The 15,356-nt window shown below is 42.5% G+C and overlaps 1 long non-coding RNA gene across 1 annotated transcript; it reads right to left on the bottom strand.

Annotated features, from left to right (window-relative positions):
- Positions 1-6,556: 6,556 nt before the first annotated feature.
- On the bottom strand, positions 6,557-14,584 carry LOC145506675 (uncharacterized). The gene is made up of 4 exons (XR_014054154.1): positions 14,553-14,584; positions 11,188-11,262; positions 9,936-10,001; positions 6,557-6,918 (listed from the first exon to the last, which is right to left on the bottom strand). It is a non-coding gene; the product is annotated as an uncharacterized LOC145506675 (long non-coding RNA).
- Between the last annotated feature and the right edge of the window lie 772 nt (positions 14,585-15,356).

Here is a 15,356-nt window from a genome sequence, read left to right as displayed (position 1 = left end):
TTCATCTACTGTTTCTTATAAGGCATTATTTCTCAGTGTGTTTCTCCTACTTTCACTTTCATTTTCAAAGTGATTTTTTAACTTTTTCTTATTATTTTCTGAGTTCCTCACACTGATTTCTGAGTTTTCTCAATTCTGACGTATGATGTCCTTTCAAAACTTGAATTTTTTTTTCTCTACTTTTTGTTGTTTACAGTGTTTACTCCTTATTGTTAAGCACAGCATCATGCATGAATGAGAACGTTTATATCCATGGAGAAGTTGCTAAGCATCTCTGTAAAGTTTTCATTCCAATTCCAAACAGAGGCAAAGCCAAAGAATGTTCCAACTAGAGCACAATTGCACTCATCTCACACACTAACAAAGTAATGCTCAAAATTCTCCAAGCCAGGCTTCAACAGTATGTCAACCGTGAGCTTCCAGATGTTCCAGTTGGATTTAGAAAAGGCAGGGGAACCAGAGATCAAATTGCCAACATCTGTTGGATCATAAAAAAAGCAAGAGAGCTCCAGAAAAAAACATCTACTTCTGCTTTATTGAATATGCCAAAGCCTTTGACTGTGTGGATCACAACAAACTGTGGAAAATCCTTCAAGAGATGGGAATACCAAACCAACTTACCTGTTTCCTGAGAAATCTGTGTGCAGGTAAAGAAGCAACACTTAGAACCAGACATGGAACAACAGACTGGTTTCAGATTAGGAAAGGAGTACGACGAGGATCTATATTGTCACTCTGCTTATTTAACTTATATTTAGAGTACATCATGCAAAATGCTGGGATGGATGAAGCACAAGTTAGAGTCAAGATTGCCGGGAAAAATATCAATAACCTCAGATATGCAGATGACACCACCCTTATGGCTGAAAGCAAAGAGGAACTAAACAACCTCTTGATGAAAGTGAAAGAGGAGAGTGAACAAGCTAGCTTAAATCTCAGCATTCAAAACACTAAAGTTAAAACTAAAATGAGCATCCGGTCCCATCACTTCAGGGCAAATAGATGGGAAAACAATGGCAACAAAGACAGATTTTATTTTCTTGTGCTCCAAAATCACTGCTGATGGTTGTTACTGCAGCCATGAAATTAAAAGATGCTTGCTCTTTGGAAGAAAAGCCATGACAAATCTAGACAGCGTATTAAAAAGCAGAGACATTAATTGCCAACAAAGGTTCGACTAGTCAAAGCTGTGGTTTTTCCAATAGTCAAATATGGATATGAGAGTTGGACCATAAAGAAGCTGAGCACCAAAGAAGTAATGTTTTTGGACTGTGGCTGGAGAAGACTCTTGAGAGTTCCTTGGACAGCAAGCAGGTGGACAAATGATCTTTGTCAGGGTTCTAAAATTACCAAGTGAAGAAAGAATAGTCTCCTCAACAATCAACAGAATAAAAAACCAACCTACATAATGAGAGGAAGCATCTGCAAACTTTGTAACTGAATAAGGGTCCGATATCCAGAATATATAAGAAACAGGTACAACTCAACTTGAAAACAACAGCAGGCAAATAATTGAGTTTAAAAAATGTGTAAAGAGCTTCAATAGACATTTCTTCATAGAAGACATTGAAGTGATCAATACATATAGGAAAAGTGCTCAATATCAGTCAGCATCAGAGAAATGGAAACAAAGTCAAAAGGAGATATCACCTTTGAGGATGCACATTTTATATGTATATAAATATATAAAACAGATGTTGGCAAGGATGTGGAGAAGTGGAACTTTTCTACCCTGTTGGTAGGAATTTGAAATGGCATAGCCATTATGGAAAACAGTGGAGGTCCTTGAAAACATTACTAAGAAAACTATATCATAAGATGCAGCAATCACTTACTAGAGTTTATGTCCAAAGGAGATAAAACTAGAATGTCCAGGAGAGATCTACAACCTCATGTCCATTGCTGCACTGTGTAAAACAATCAAGATAGAAAAACAACCCAGTGCCCAAAAGCTGATGAATCAATAAAGAAAATGTGGTGTATATGTACAGTGGACTGTGATTCAGTCTAAAAAAGAAGGAAATCCTGTCATTTGCAGCAATATGCATGAAGCTGGAGGACATTAGTAAGAGTGAAATAAGCCAGTCAAAGGAGGACAAATTCTGCATAAGTCCATTTAACTGAGGTATCTAAAGGAAAACTCCGAGAAGCAGAGAGTAGAAGGTTGTTCCAAGAGTTGGGAGGAGGTTGATACGGGGAGTGTCTGTTATGGGGAGTGTCTGTTCAATAGTTACAAAGTTTTAGTTGCAATGGAAAAGTTCTAGAGACCTGCTGTACAACAGGGTGCATGGAGTTAAGAGGATTGACTGGACACATCAAAACCTACAAGGCAAAACTGTACTGAACTTCCTCTGTGCCTGGAGGCTCCTCCGTGCTCCTCCGTTCTCAGATTCCTCTAGAACTGGGTGTGGCATGTGGGTACCAACAGGGGCTCCCTGCAGAAGGAAGGAGCCCCCAACCCCAGGACTAGGTGTCTCGGGTGAGGGGAGAGGATTCATTCCGAGGCTCTAATATGAAAGAGTTTGAATGGGGGAAGTGGCAGAGGGATGAATCACAACCAATCAAAATGCCATGAGACCTACTAAGAGGTGAGATTTACTAGTAAATGAATCTGCGATTGACCCAGTAAGGGGGATCCTGAAATGGAGTTTGTTCATTAAGAATCCTGTAGACTTCCCTGGTGGCTCAGTGGTTAAGAATCTGCATGCCAATGCAGGAGATTCAGACTTGATCCCTGATTGGGAAGATTCCCATGCCGCAGAGCAACTAAGTCAGTGGGCCATGACTACCGATCCAGTGCTCTAGATCCCAGAAGCAGCAACCACTGAGCGCATATGCCAAAACTGAAGCCCGAGAGCCCTAGAACCCACGCCCTGGAACAAAGAAGCCACCACAGTGAGAAACCTGTGCACCACAACTAGAGAGTAGGCCTCACTCTCCACAAGCAGAGAAAAGCCTGGGCAGCCACCAAGACCCAGCACAGCCAGTACAATATATATGGGATGCTACCATCCCGCTCCTTGCTATTTCACCTGCATTGTCTGGCCATTTCAAGATGGCTGTTTGCTGATTAACAAAGGAAAGACTGGTGCCTGATGAAAGGTTTTAGCCTGAAAGGCTAAGAGGATTGTGGCCCTCTGCTGGTTTCCCTGCTAACCAATGAGCCAATCTGCTGTTAATTCCCCCTGTAACTAACTGGTAGACTCCCTATTCCCCCAGGGTGAAGAACACTGCTGCTGTGTTCTTCCTGTTACCTGCTACCATAGTGGGTGTCTCTCCAGGACCCTTTCACTTCAGACGTGCAGGACATCCCATCTATTTTACTTTGGTATTTCTGTCATTGGTTCTGGTATCTTTCTTTGGCCTCAAGTCCAGGCAAGTACAGGGCTTGCAAGCCCGTGAAGTGTAGCCTAACAGCTTCTGCAGAGTATTTGTCCGGCCTGATTTGGTGATTCATTTATAGGTATTTCCTGGGCTCACGCACACATCCCAGGTACTCATGAGCCTTTGGGACACTGAAATGGCAATGTCAACACCCAGATCTTAGAGGAATTCCCAGCAGGTGTTCCTCTTGAGGGGACAGGTATGGACACAGGGCCCAGGGTGCCTGTGCTGAACATCATCAGAGAAGAGGTGAGGAGGGAGAGAGGGACATCGTGTCTCCTCACGAGCCCATCCCTCTACCACTGACTCTGAGATCAGGGAGGGAGGGACACAGGGCCTTCAGAGAGACACGACCAGCACACTGAACACTACACACCACACTGAGAGAATGACACAAGGCACGAGGAACTGAAATGACATATCTTGCTCATAGACTTGAGAGTTACTACTGTTGACATTTGTACACTACAGAAAGCGAAGTATAAATTCATTGCAACTCCAATCAAAATGTTAATGTCATTTTCATAGAAATGGAAAAAACAAGTCCAAAAATATATGTGGAACCACTAAGGACCCCAAATAGACAGAATAATCTTGAGAACAAAGATCAGATTTCTCACCTCTGATTTCAAAATACATTACAAAGATATAGGATTTAAAGCTGTATGATACTGGCAGAAACAGATGTATAGCCCTAAAGACCAAAATAAAAGGCCCCAAGTAAACTCATGGTCAAATGAAATTCACCAAGGTTCTAAGACAACAAAATAGGGAAAGGTTAGTTTCTTCAATAATCAGTTGGACAAAAAGATAACCTACAGAAAACTTAACAAACTAAATATCAGATAAAGAGCTCATACTCAAAATATATAAAAAAATACCACAACTCAAATGCAAAACAAACAAAAAATTAAAATGGTAGATAAACAAGTTGAGGACTGTGCAAAGACTTAAACAGACATTTCCATAGCAAGACATACAAATGAATAACATACACAGGAAAAGGTTTTCAACCTCACTAATCATCAGAGCAATGCAAATCAATACCTCACGCCCTGTTATGCTGAGCATTACAAAGGTAAAAAATTAAGAGGTTAAGGCCATGATGTGAGGAGCTGAAACCTTTGTACACTTCTAGTAGGAATGTAAATTGTGCAGCTATTTTGTGGAAAGTGAAAGTTGCTCAGTCATGTTCGACTCTTTGCGTCCCATGGGCTATACAGTCCATGGAATTCTCTAGGCGAGAATACTGGAGTGGGTAGCCTTTCCCTTCTCCAGGGTATCTTCCCAACCCAGGGGTTGAACCTAGGTCTCCTGCATTGCAGGTGGTTTCTTTACCAGCTGAGCCACAAAGAACAGTACAAAGGTTCCTTATAAAAGTATAAACAATATCATATGATTCAACAAACACAGTTCTGGATATATATACAAAGGAAATTAAATCAGCATCACAGAGCAATATATGCAATCCTAAATTTACTGCAACATTTTTCACAACAGACTGGACACACAACCAACTTCAGGTAAAAAATAAGTGTCCTATGCCTGAGATAACTTTAGATTACTGGGAGAAACTTAATTCTCAAAAGAACTGCATAAGACTCTTAGCCTCTTAGAGAGGATGAAAAGAATATTAAAATTAAAGTGCCCAAATTTTCTTAGTATGAAATGGTGCCCCCAAAGTTCTACAGATAGTGAAGCTTCATATACACACAGCACCTGCCAGGGTTTACCCCAATCTTGCAAGGACTGGGAAGATGACACCTGGGAACATCTGAGGAAAGGTCACAAGGTGGGCATGACTGGGCTGTGGGGAGCAGGGGCAGGGCTGTCTGGAGGGAGTAGTGGGTTCTAAAGGGAGCAGTCACCCCAGGTCCTGCTGCTCTGAGTCTCTGACCTAGGTCTGGTCAGTGCCAAGAGACCAGGTCAGCAGGGCTGCGAGAGCAAATGTGTAAAGAAAGCCAGCGGCCCCTTCACAGTCTCTAGAATCCATGGCCATGCTGCTCTCCAGGGGCACATGGACTGCTCTCACGAGGAAGCACCTTCAGCACAGCATCCCTGGGGAGGTGCGGTGCTGAGATGAGCTCCAGGAGACTCAGTCCAGGCAGGGATGCCAGAGTACATGAGCTCTGACTCATCCAACCCCGAGAGCACCCTTTACATGAGGAATAAACAGTGAGGACAAACATGAGGGGAAGCCACACGTCCTGAAAATGCAGAGGGAGAGGGTTCACATCTCACCCACCACCTGACACTCACTGCAAGAACGTGGTCTTCAGTAGCTATGAGACTTGTGCCCACTAGGATATGATTATCACAGGAGCATTTAAAGATGAAGACAAAGTCCCTTGTACATAATACCCTGCAGGTACTTACCAGGTGTCAAGCTTTCATATTTGACAGTGAAAAGGCAATGAAAGAGGAGTCTTGTGAGAAAGGACATTTCTAAATGGAAAAGCAAGAAGGGATGACTCTAAGTACAGCACAATAAAGCACATGGACACATAGCTCTATTTCATCATTAAAATATGAAAAAAAATCACAATTCTACACTTTTTCTTTTCTTCCTCAGTTTATATTCACCTTCCTTCATTTCAAAATAAACAGGTGCGACCTGATTGGTCTGGGAACCCTGTCTCTCTAGGTCTCACCTTAGAGTTGCATTCTCTTCCACATCACTGCCACAAATACTCTCCACGTTCCATTCTGTAGAAAGACAACCATGAGCAGTAATACACTTATTATACAAGCTGACCCATCCATCTCTCCTCCTCTGCTTGGCTCACACAGCCTCTCCCTGGTCTTCACTCTGGGTTCTCAGGCCTCAACTGTGCTTTGCAGAGTCAGAGCCCTTCAACAAGACTTTGATCATGGTTGCAAAATTTCACCTGAGAGAGAAATGCTGAGAGAATCACCTTTCAACCTTACACTTTTACAGGCCCAGTTTTGCTCTTACCTTCAAGCTTACCAACCTGAAATTCCAACTCTTATGGACACACTTGAAATACGGATAGTGTGACCAAGCAATTGCATGATTTTTGTTGTTTCTTTAATTTAAAGTTAATTATTGCTTGAAATATGTTCATTATAGATAGGCAGATCTGACTAGTGACTACTACACTGCAAAGTTCAGCTCTAAGAGCTCCAAAAATAAGCAAAAAGCATTGAACTATTTGTTGTAGTTGTTCTTTATTGCAGAAGGTTGTATGGCCTGAGATGATCATTTGTAGGTATCTGGGGTCTTGGACCCAGACCAGGCATTGGGAGAGTCCTTGTGGACATTCCTGTAGTAAGGTGAACACTCAGATCCAACGAAAATTCCCAGTAGGTGGCTCACTTATAGGCAGAAGTGAAGAGCATGGCCCAGAGCTCCTGTACTACAAGTAACAAGAGGGCAGGTATGGAGGGGAGGGAGGAAATTTCACTGTCTTCATGAGCTCATCTTTCCCATCCCTGACTCTAGAGGATCCAAGCAAGGCAGTGGAAAAGTCTCCTTGGGAAGTGAAGTATTTGTGCACTGAAAATCATAGGACACTGTTGAAATCAAAAAGAGACAAGTAATTGGAATGACATAGCATATTCATAGACTGGAATATTTAGTGTTGTTGAACTTTCTATACTACTAAAAGTGATGTACATATATATCAAAACCTCTCACAACATCTCATGTCATTTTCATGTAATGGAGAATTCATTCCAAAATACTTATGAAAACCAAAAGTAACCCAAAGAGACAAAATAATCTTGAGAGCAAAGAACAATGTGGTCTTAAGGCTTCCTGAATTCAAAACACATAAGAATGCCATAGCAGTCAAAACAGTGTTCTACCGGCAACAAAATAGGCAGTGAGACCAATGAACCATAAGAAGGGAATCTCCAATAAATTGACACATGTGTGGCCAAATGATCTTTGCCAAGGACTTAAAATAACCAAGTGAAGAAAGAACAGTCTTCTCAACAATCAACAGAAAAAAAAAGGTAACTTATAGAATGAGAGGAAGTATCTACAAACTTTGTATCTGAATAAGAGACCAATATGCAGAATATATAAGAAATGAGTACAATTCAACCTCAAAACAACAGCAGGCAAATAACTGAGTTTAAAAAATGTGTATAAAGCTTCAATATATATTTCTTCATAGAAGACAGAGAAGTGATCAATACATGTAGGAAAAGTGTTCAGCATCACTAAGTATCAGTGAAATGGAAACCAAGTCAAAAGGAAATATCACCTTTCAGAATGTGTATCATTAAAAAAGAAAAGAGGAAGAAAAACACCCAGATATTGGCAAGGATGTGGAGAAGTGGAACTTCTGTACCCGGTTCGTAGAAATGGCATAGCCATTATGGAATTAAAATGGCATAGCCATTATGGAACAATTTGGAAGTCCCCCAAAATATTATTAGCAGAATTATCATTAGATCAAGAAATCACTCTTTTCAGTTCATGTCCAAAGGAGATAAAACTACAGTGTCCAAGAGATATATATAACCTCATGTCCATTGCCACATTATACACAACAACCAAGAGAGAACAACTGCCCTGTGCCCAAAAGCCAATGAATCAATGAAGAAAATGTGGTGTATACATACACTGGAGTGTGACTCAGTGTTTTATAAGGAAGGAAATCCTGTCATTTGCAGGAATATGAATAAAACTGGAGGACACTGGTAAGAGGGAAATAAGCCAGTCAGAGGAGGACAAGTATTGCATGACTCCATTTACCTGAGGTATCTAAAGGAAAATTCAGACAAGCAGAGAGCAGAAGGGTGGTTTAAAGAGCTGGGAGGAGGTAACACGGGGAGTGTCTGTTCAATGTTTATAAAATTTTAGTTTCAAGATGGAAAAGTTCTAGAGACCAGCTGAACAACACAGTGCATGGAGTTAACAGGGCTGACTGGACACTTGAAAGCTTAAGAGTCAAAACTGGGCTGAAGTTCCTCCATCTATTTGTGAAGGCTCTTCTTTTCCCAGATTCCTCAAGAAAAGGGTGTGGCATGTGGATACTAGCAGGGGCTCCCTGCAGAAGGAAGGAGCCTCTCCAGTACTAATTACTGAGATGAGGGGGGAGGATTCATTCAGAGGCTCTAAAAGGAAAGGTTGTGAATGGGACACATGGCAGAGTGATGAATCATGACCAATCAAAATCCCATAAGACCACTAAGAGATGAGATTTACTATTAAATGAAGGTGTGATTGACCCAGTAAGGGGGCTTCTGAAACACAGTTTTGCTCATTAAGAATCCTGTAGGGCTTCCCTGGTGTCTCAGTGGTAAGAATCTTCCTGCCAATGCAAGAGATACAGGCTCGATCCCTGGTCTAGAAAGATTCCACATGCCGCAGAGCAACTAAACCCATGCAGCACAACTACTGAGCCTGTGCTCTAGAACCCAGAAGCCGCAGCTACTGAGCCCGCAGGCCAAAACTACTGCAGCCCCAGAGCCCTAGAACCCGTGCTCTGCAACAAAGAAGCCTCCACAGCAAGAAGGCTACGCTCCATGGCTAGAGACTAGGCCTCGCTCTCCACAAGTTGAGAAAAGCTTGCACAGCAAAGAAGACCCAGCACAGTCAGTAAAAACTTAATAAAAATTATAAAAATCCCTGTAAACATTTTCTTGGGTAGTGATGAATTTGTCTTCCAGGTTAAAGGATGTTCACTTCATATAAAATCAATGTAAATAGTGAATGTGTATACTTTCATTTTATATACACACTCATTCAGTGGTGATGGGAATTTATGTGGGGAAGTTGACACCAGTAACAGTGATGTTTAGGGTGACAAACGTCAAGGAAACCACAACACAAAAATATTCACACACACAAAAATCACACTACACATTACACATAGAGACACACTCATTCCCATGGACAGAAACTTACACTATTAACCATAATGCAGCTTCTTCCTGGAACCACAGCAATCAGCCATATTACTCTATTTATAAATTACTTTCTATTACCAGGGCCCCTACACTTATTACCAGCAGGAATTTGAAAACAATTTCCCTCTACATTAAAATCAGCGAGAAAGCCTCAACTTTCTCATCTACAAAGCTTTTTCTTCCCAAGTGAAAGATTTTAGAATACATATTGCTTTCACGTGCAGAAAGGGCCAAATACAAATACAGAAGAGAAGACACAATGAGGATAAAGTCACACGGAGGCACAGTCTTTGGTTCATTTGGGGACAGTAGAAAACCTGATGAGGAGCAGTGGTGGAGTCCAGGGTACCCAGCAAGGTCAGAGCACACACACTCAGGATGAAAGGCAAGACCTTTGCCTGGAGGATGGAACTTCCAAGTCCATTTGGGTTGGAAATTACCAAATTCCTTTCCTAGAGGAAATTTGCTGCAGGAGAGAGAGAACTACTCTACTCTACAGAGTGTAACAGATGTTAACAATTTTAATATACTGTGAACTGAGGCATCATGAGTTGGTAACAAGACTCTCACTCCACATTATCCCAATCAAGGGAATTGTCTATATCCAGAATGAACACCCTCAATACTCATAAACGAAATCTACTTTTTGAAAACAAAAAAAGGCTTGCCTTGGAGAAACACTGTCTCTTCTGTCCTGTCACGAGTTGGGTTGACTGGCAGGTCCTCAGTAAAACCTAGAGGGACACAGAGTGGCTATTTGAACACTGGAGAGGCTGCCTGGAAACCGTTTAGGGGGTTTTCTCTTTGTGTGGACATGGGGTGGTGTGTTCGGATGTGGACGTTTAGTAAACATGCGCTGAACTTGTGTCCATCCATCCTCTTTAGAGGAGGAAGGAAAGTAGAGGAGGAAGGAGATGAAAACAGAGCTTTGGCTTTCTAGCTAAGAGGAACCTAATCAAAAGGACATATTCAATGAAAAAAACAAAAAAAAGGAAAACTCTAAAGCACATGATACTGTTCAGTAAAAGAGACCCACGAGTCCTCCTGCTTATTTTGAGCTCCTACTAAATTGCCACGGTCTGTTGATTTTTCCCAGATCACTCTTCCTCCTGGATCCACAGTTGCTGCTACTCTAATTAGCATGCTTTCTATGAGACTTTGTTCTTGAATAAAAGTAATCTCTGTTAGAGGACGGAATTCAATCCTGGATAAAGTATGCTACTATATTTATTCATTTATCATTTGCCTTAAAGAAAATCAAATATACAAGATCTGATAATACTGAATTCTTACTATTTAAATACAGCCACTATCAATAATATCATATTTGTCTATCAATATCAGTTTTTCTATACAGGCTGTGCATGTCCACAGAGTCAGTGTCTCTCCATACTCACAAGGACCATACGTTTGCTGGGACAGTTACTTATAGAAAGCACCAGGTAAGCACTGACTGTCTGTAATCCATGTAGGAGATTGGCAGTAAGACTCATGTTCACCAGGCTAGCAATCAAGTTTTATTTTGAGTTCTTTGTTGCCACTAACCCTTGGGTGTGTGCTGCAGGAATTGATCACTTGAAAGGTAATGTTACCCGATATAATAACACATTTTCCCCACTCTTATCTGTTTATTCAGTGACACGTGCACTGATGGATGAGACCTGTATTGTCTACATGAACCTACACAACTCTCTGTAAGTTGACAGAAGGATGTAGGTCTCGAGGTGACTTTCTTACTAATACCTGGGCCAAAAGTCCACTGTTAATCTGCCCATAGCTCCCCTGGGTTCTGTGAACACAGAGACCACCATATATATATATATATGGATCAGTCTCTTGCTCTGCACTCCCAGCCCTCACCCCCAGTAGGCACCTGGAATCAGGGCTCCTCTCCAACCAGAGCCAGCAAGAGAACCTCACCTTCATCAGCTAGATTGTTCCTCAGCAGAGGGATGTCCGTGCATGCAAATTGCTTCTGTTGGCTGTACCATCCACCTGAGATTAGAGAGAAGACAACAGTGTGAGGGTGTCAGCATCTTGTGTACTGTGCATACAGGTCTTTCATTCTCATATTTGCTCTCAGAAAACTAAATGGGAATTTGTTGTTGAGTCCACAGCCCCAAAAGAAAACAGAGAGGATGCCTGTGGGAAAGGCACGAGCTTGTCCTGAAATATCTCTCGAGCCCATTTTGACCAGCAATTAGAACATTTTATTTCAAGAAGGAAAATTTTCTTCTGAAGAATGTGCTCCTGACCACAGTTTCTAATTGATGTTGTCATTTTTTTATTTTTTATTTTTTTATTTTAAATTAGTTTATCTATTTTTTAACTGTACAATATTGAATTTGTTTTGCCATACATTGACATGAATCCACCATGGATGTGCATGTTTTCCCCTTCCAGAACCCCCCTCCCACCTCCCTCCCCATCCCATCCCTCCGGGTCGTCCCGGTGCACCAGCCCCGAGCACCCTGTATCATGCATCGAACCTGGACTGGAGATTCGTTTCACATATGATAATTTACATGCTTCAATGCCATTCTCCCATATCATCCCGCCCTCACCCTCTCCCACAGAGTCCATAATACTGTTCTATTTATCTGTGTCTCCTTTGATGTCTCGCATACAGGGTTATCTTTACTGATTAACTAAATACCATATATATGTGTTAGTATACTATATTGGTGTTTTTCTTTCTGGCTTACTTCACTCTGTATAATAGGCTCCAGTTTCATCCACCTCATTAGAAATGATTCAAATGTATTCTTTTTTAATGGCTGAATAATATTCCATTGTGTATATGTACCACAGCTTCCTTATCCATTCGTCTGCTGATGCGCATCTAGACTGCTTCCATGTCCTGGCTATTATAAACAGTGCTGCAATGAACATTGGGGTACACGTGTCTCTTTCAAGTCTGGTTTCCTCAATGTGTATGCCCAGCAGTGGGATTGCTGGGTCATATGGCAGTTCTATTTCCAGTTTTTTAAGGAATCTCCACATTGTTCTCCATAGTGGCTGTACTAGTTTGCATTCCCACCAACAGTGTAAGAGGGTTCCCTTTTCTCCACACCCTCTCCAGCATTTATTGCTTGAAGTCTTTTGGATAGTAGCCATTCTGATGGGTGTGAAATGGTACCTCATTGTGGTTTTGATTTGCATTTCTCTGAAAATGAGTGATGTTGAGCATCTTTTCGTGTGTTTGTTAGCCATCCGTATGTCTTCTTTGGAGAAGTGTCTGTTTAGTTCTTTGGCCCACTTTTTGATTGGGTCGTTTATTTTTCTGGAATTGAGCTGCAGGAGGTGCTTGTATATTTTTGAGATTAATTCTTTGTCCGTTGCTTCGTTTGCTATTATTTTCTCCCATTCTGAAGGCTGTCTTTTCACCTTGCTTATAGTTTCCTTTGTTGTGCAAAAGCTTTTAATTTTAATTAGGTCCCATTTGTTTATTTTTGCTTTTATTTCCAATATTCTGGGAGGTGGGTCATAGAGGATCCTGCTGTGGTTTATGCTGGAGAGTGTTTTGCCTATGTTTTCCTCTAGGAGTTTTATAGTTTCTGGTCTTACATTTAGATCTTTAATCCATTTTGTGTTTATTTTTGTGTATGGCACACACCTTCTTTTAAATGCCTTTTGATTAATTAAGTCAGGCCCACCCAGGATGATATATCTTTTAATAAAACTGACTGCTTAGGACTGATTAACTAAACTAATTTAATTACAGTCGCAAAATTCCCACACAGCATTGCTGAGAATAACTGAGTCTCTGGGAAGTGTATGAACACACTATAACCTAGTTATTTCACAGCCTCCTTGAAATTTCATAGGAGTGTATCTCCTGTAGCCTACCCAAAGTAGAAAAACACTAGAAAGGGAATTCTGGAGGATTTAGTTCAGAAGCAAAGCTGTGTGGGAAACCATGACAGTGGATACAGCAGTCATGGTAGTCTGGGGGCAAGCACTGTGGACAAGGAAAGCAAATTCATTTTCTGAGTAAGTGTATTTTCCATTAAAAGCAAGATGTTTCCCAATTCTATAAAGAAAGGGATATACGGTAGTCAGTCTGCCACCAAGTAGCTGTCTGATCCCCTCAGAGGATTCAGCGTCAGTCTCCATTGTTGGTATATGGACATTCAACAGTGTCTATAGCCAGGCCAGCCTTGGGGGTGGAATTCAGCATTGCTAAGCTTATGCTGATCCCATCCTTGTCACCAGAGCTGCTTTGTTCATGAGTCACTGGGGAACGACAGAGGTGGCTGAGCAGGATGCTGACAGACGTGCATAGTAGAGGCCGTCTTAGTCACTTGATTGCTAAAGTCCCTCTTTTCTGTTTGTTTTGTTTTGTTTTTACTAATTCACATGGAACAAAATTATCTTACTATCCTGTTTCCAAAGACATCTATCTACATACCATCTTCAGGACTCTTTCTTCGTGAATCTTACAATTGTGCCCTGATCATTCCACCAAACCATTGGCCACATTTTATGAACTGGTATTGAGCTGGTCATTTGGCATCTCTCCTTATAGGCAAAAACAAACAGGCAATTACGCTGACTGAAGCTCTGCCTTTTACTGAAAAAGAAGTCCCTATGCCCAACTTACAGGGAGGCTAAACAAGAACAGAAGGTCAGGGTGTGGAGCCCAGAAAGATGTACTGAGGGCCCTGCAAGCAGAGGAGTGGCTCATGCCTTAAAAATCCCAAACTCCCTGAAAGCTCTCAGTGACGCCCTTTCCTAGGAAGGTGAGGCAGGGGCGTGCTGAATTGTAAACATCTCGGTGTCAGACCCCTTGTTCTGGGGGTCAGGTCATGGTCAGGTAACTGTTCCCCTAAATATCTCATGAGTGTTAGGCTCTGTTCTGACAAGAAAGGGCAGGGCCTGAGGCACGACTTACCCTCCAGAGTCCAGTCCTGGCTGAGTCAGAGCTCAGCTGGCAGCGCCCTCAGGGCCGGGTCCTCAGACCTTGCTCAGCCGTCATCGCTGAGGGAGCCGGGTGCCCAACCCAACTGGCCCTCAGGCTCGTCAGGCCGGCCATGTGGTGGGGGTGTGGGAGCAGGTCCTGCAGATGGCATCCCAGGCAGACAGGGCTGCCAGGAGGTGGCAGAGACGGGGAGAGGGTCACTGCCTCCTCAAGGCCTGGGCGCGGCCAGTAGGGTCCACAGTGAGGGCTCTGGAGATCAGCAGGACACAGCCCCCTACATGTCCCCTGAACTCTCAGATCACCCACTGGTCTGAGGCTGTATGAACTGGAGCACCCTGGGGAGAAGGCCAAGATTGACTCTTACCTCACTGTCCACCTGACGATCCCTGCTCCACTGACTTTGTCAGAACGCCCCCACTAACGGTCACTCACTGACAGTTGCTTCCTTGGGGGAGGAGCCCATTGCAAATGGCTGAACAGGACTTGTTGCCTGGTGACAGGGTGCAGAGTAATAGCTCACAGGTACGGCTGTGCTGAATCTGCACTTGGCTGTGCTCTGTTACAAGTCTCCTGGGGGAGTCTCCATTCAGCCCTGTCCTGTAGAGGTACCCCCAGATAGAAATTAGATGGCCACAGCTGTCAGCTTTGGGTGTTCTCTTTATATCACACAGTACTGTCTTTATTGGGCTCAAGAATGTGGTATATGAGTAGGAGCCATGGGGCTGTGAGCTACTTCCTTCACACAAGCTACTTTTCCCTCAGCCCTGCTCAACCCGTGTCTCCTTCATCCCCACTTCCATTGGATAATGGAGCACTGTCACACCTGCCTGACTTTGTGCCTTGGTAGGTCAGAATATCTTGCTTCATGATGGACGGCTCAAGATGCATGGTAACTCGGTGGCCCACGATTAAGCTTTAGTCTTTACCAAGACCCAGAAACCAGCCAAAAGCTATGTTCAAAAGGATACTCATTTTCCTTTTGAAAAGGATGTAGATGACATCATAGATGATGGCTGAGCTTTGCTTCAAAACCATAAGGGTAGGATTTGTGATTCACCTATAGGGACCTGCCAGTAGCGACAAACAACCTCTCTGTCTACCAATAATGCTTCGAGCATCATTAAATCTGCTGACCCTCGTGACTTAAGTGGCAGAGCAGTTTCAGCTT

This window comes from Giraffa tippelskirchi, chromosome 5, assembly GCF_054371585.1.
Source record: "Giraffa tippelskirchi isolate mGirTip1 chromosome 5, T2T-mGirTip1v1.2.pri, whole genome shotgun sequence".
In the NCBI taxonomy this organism is placed as follows: Eukaryota; Metazoa; Chordata; class Mammalia; order Artiodactyla; family Giraffidae; genus Giraffa; species Giraffa tippelskirchi.
Note: the sequence above shows the minus strand (reverse complement) of the source record. Positions and strands in the feature narration are given on the sequence as shown.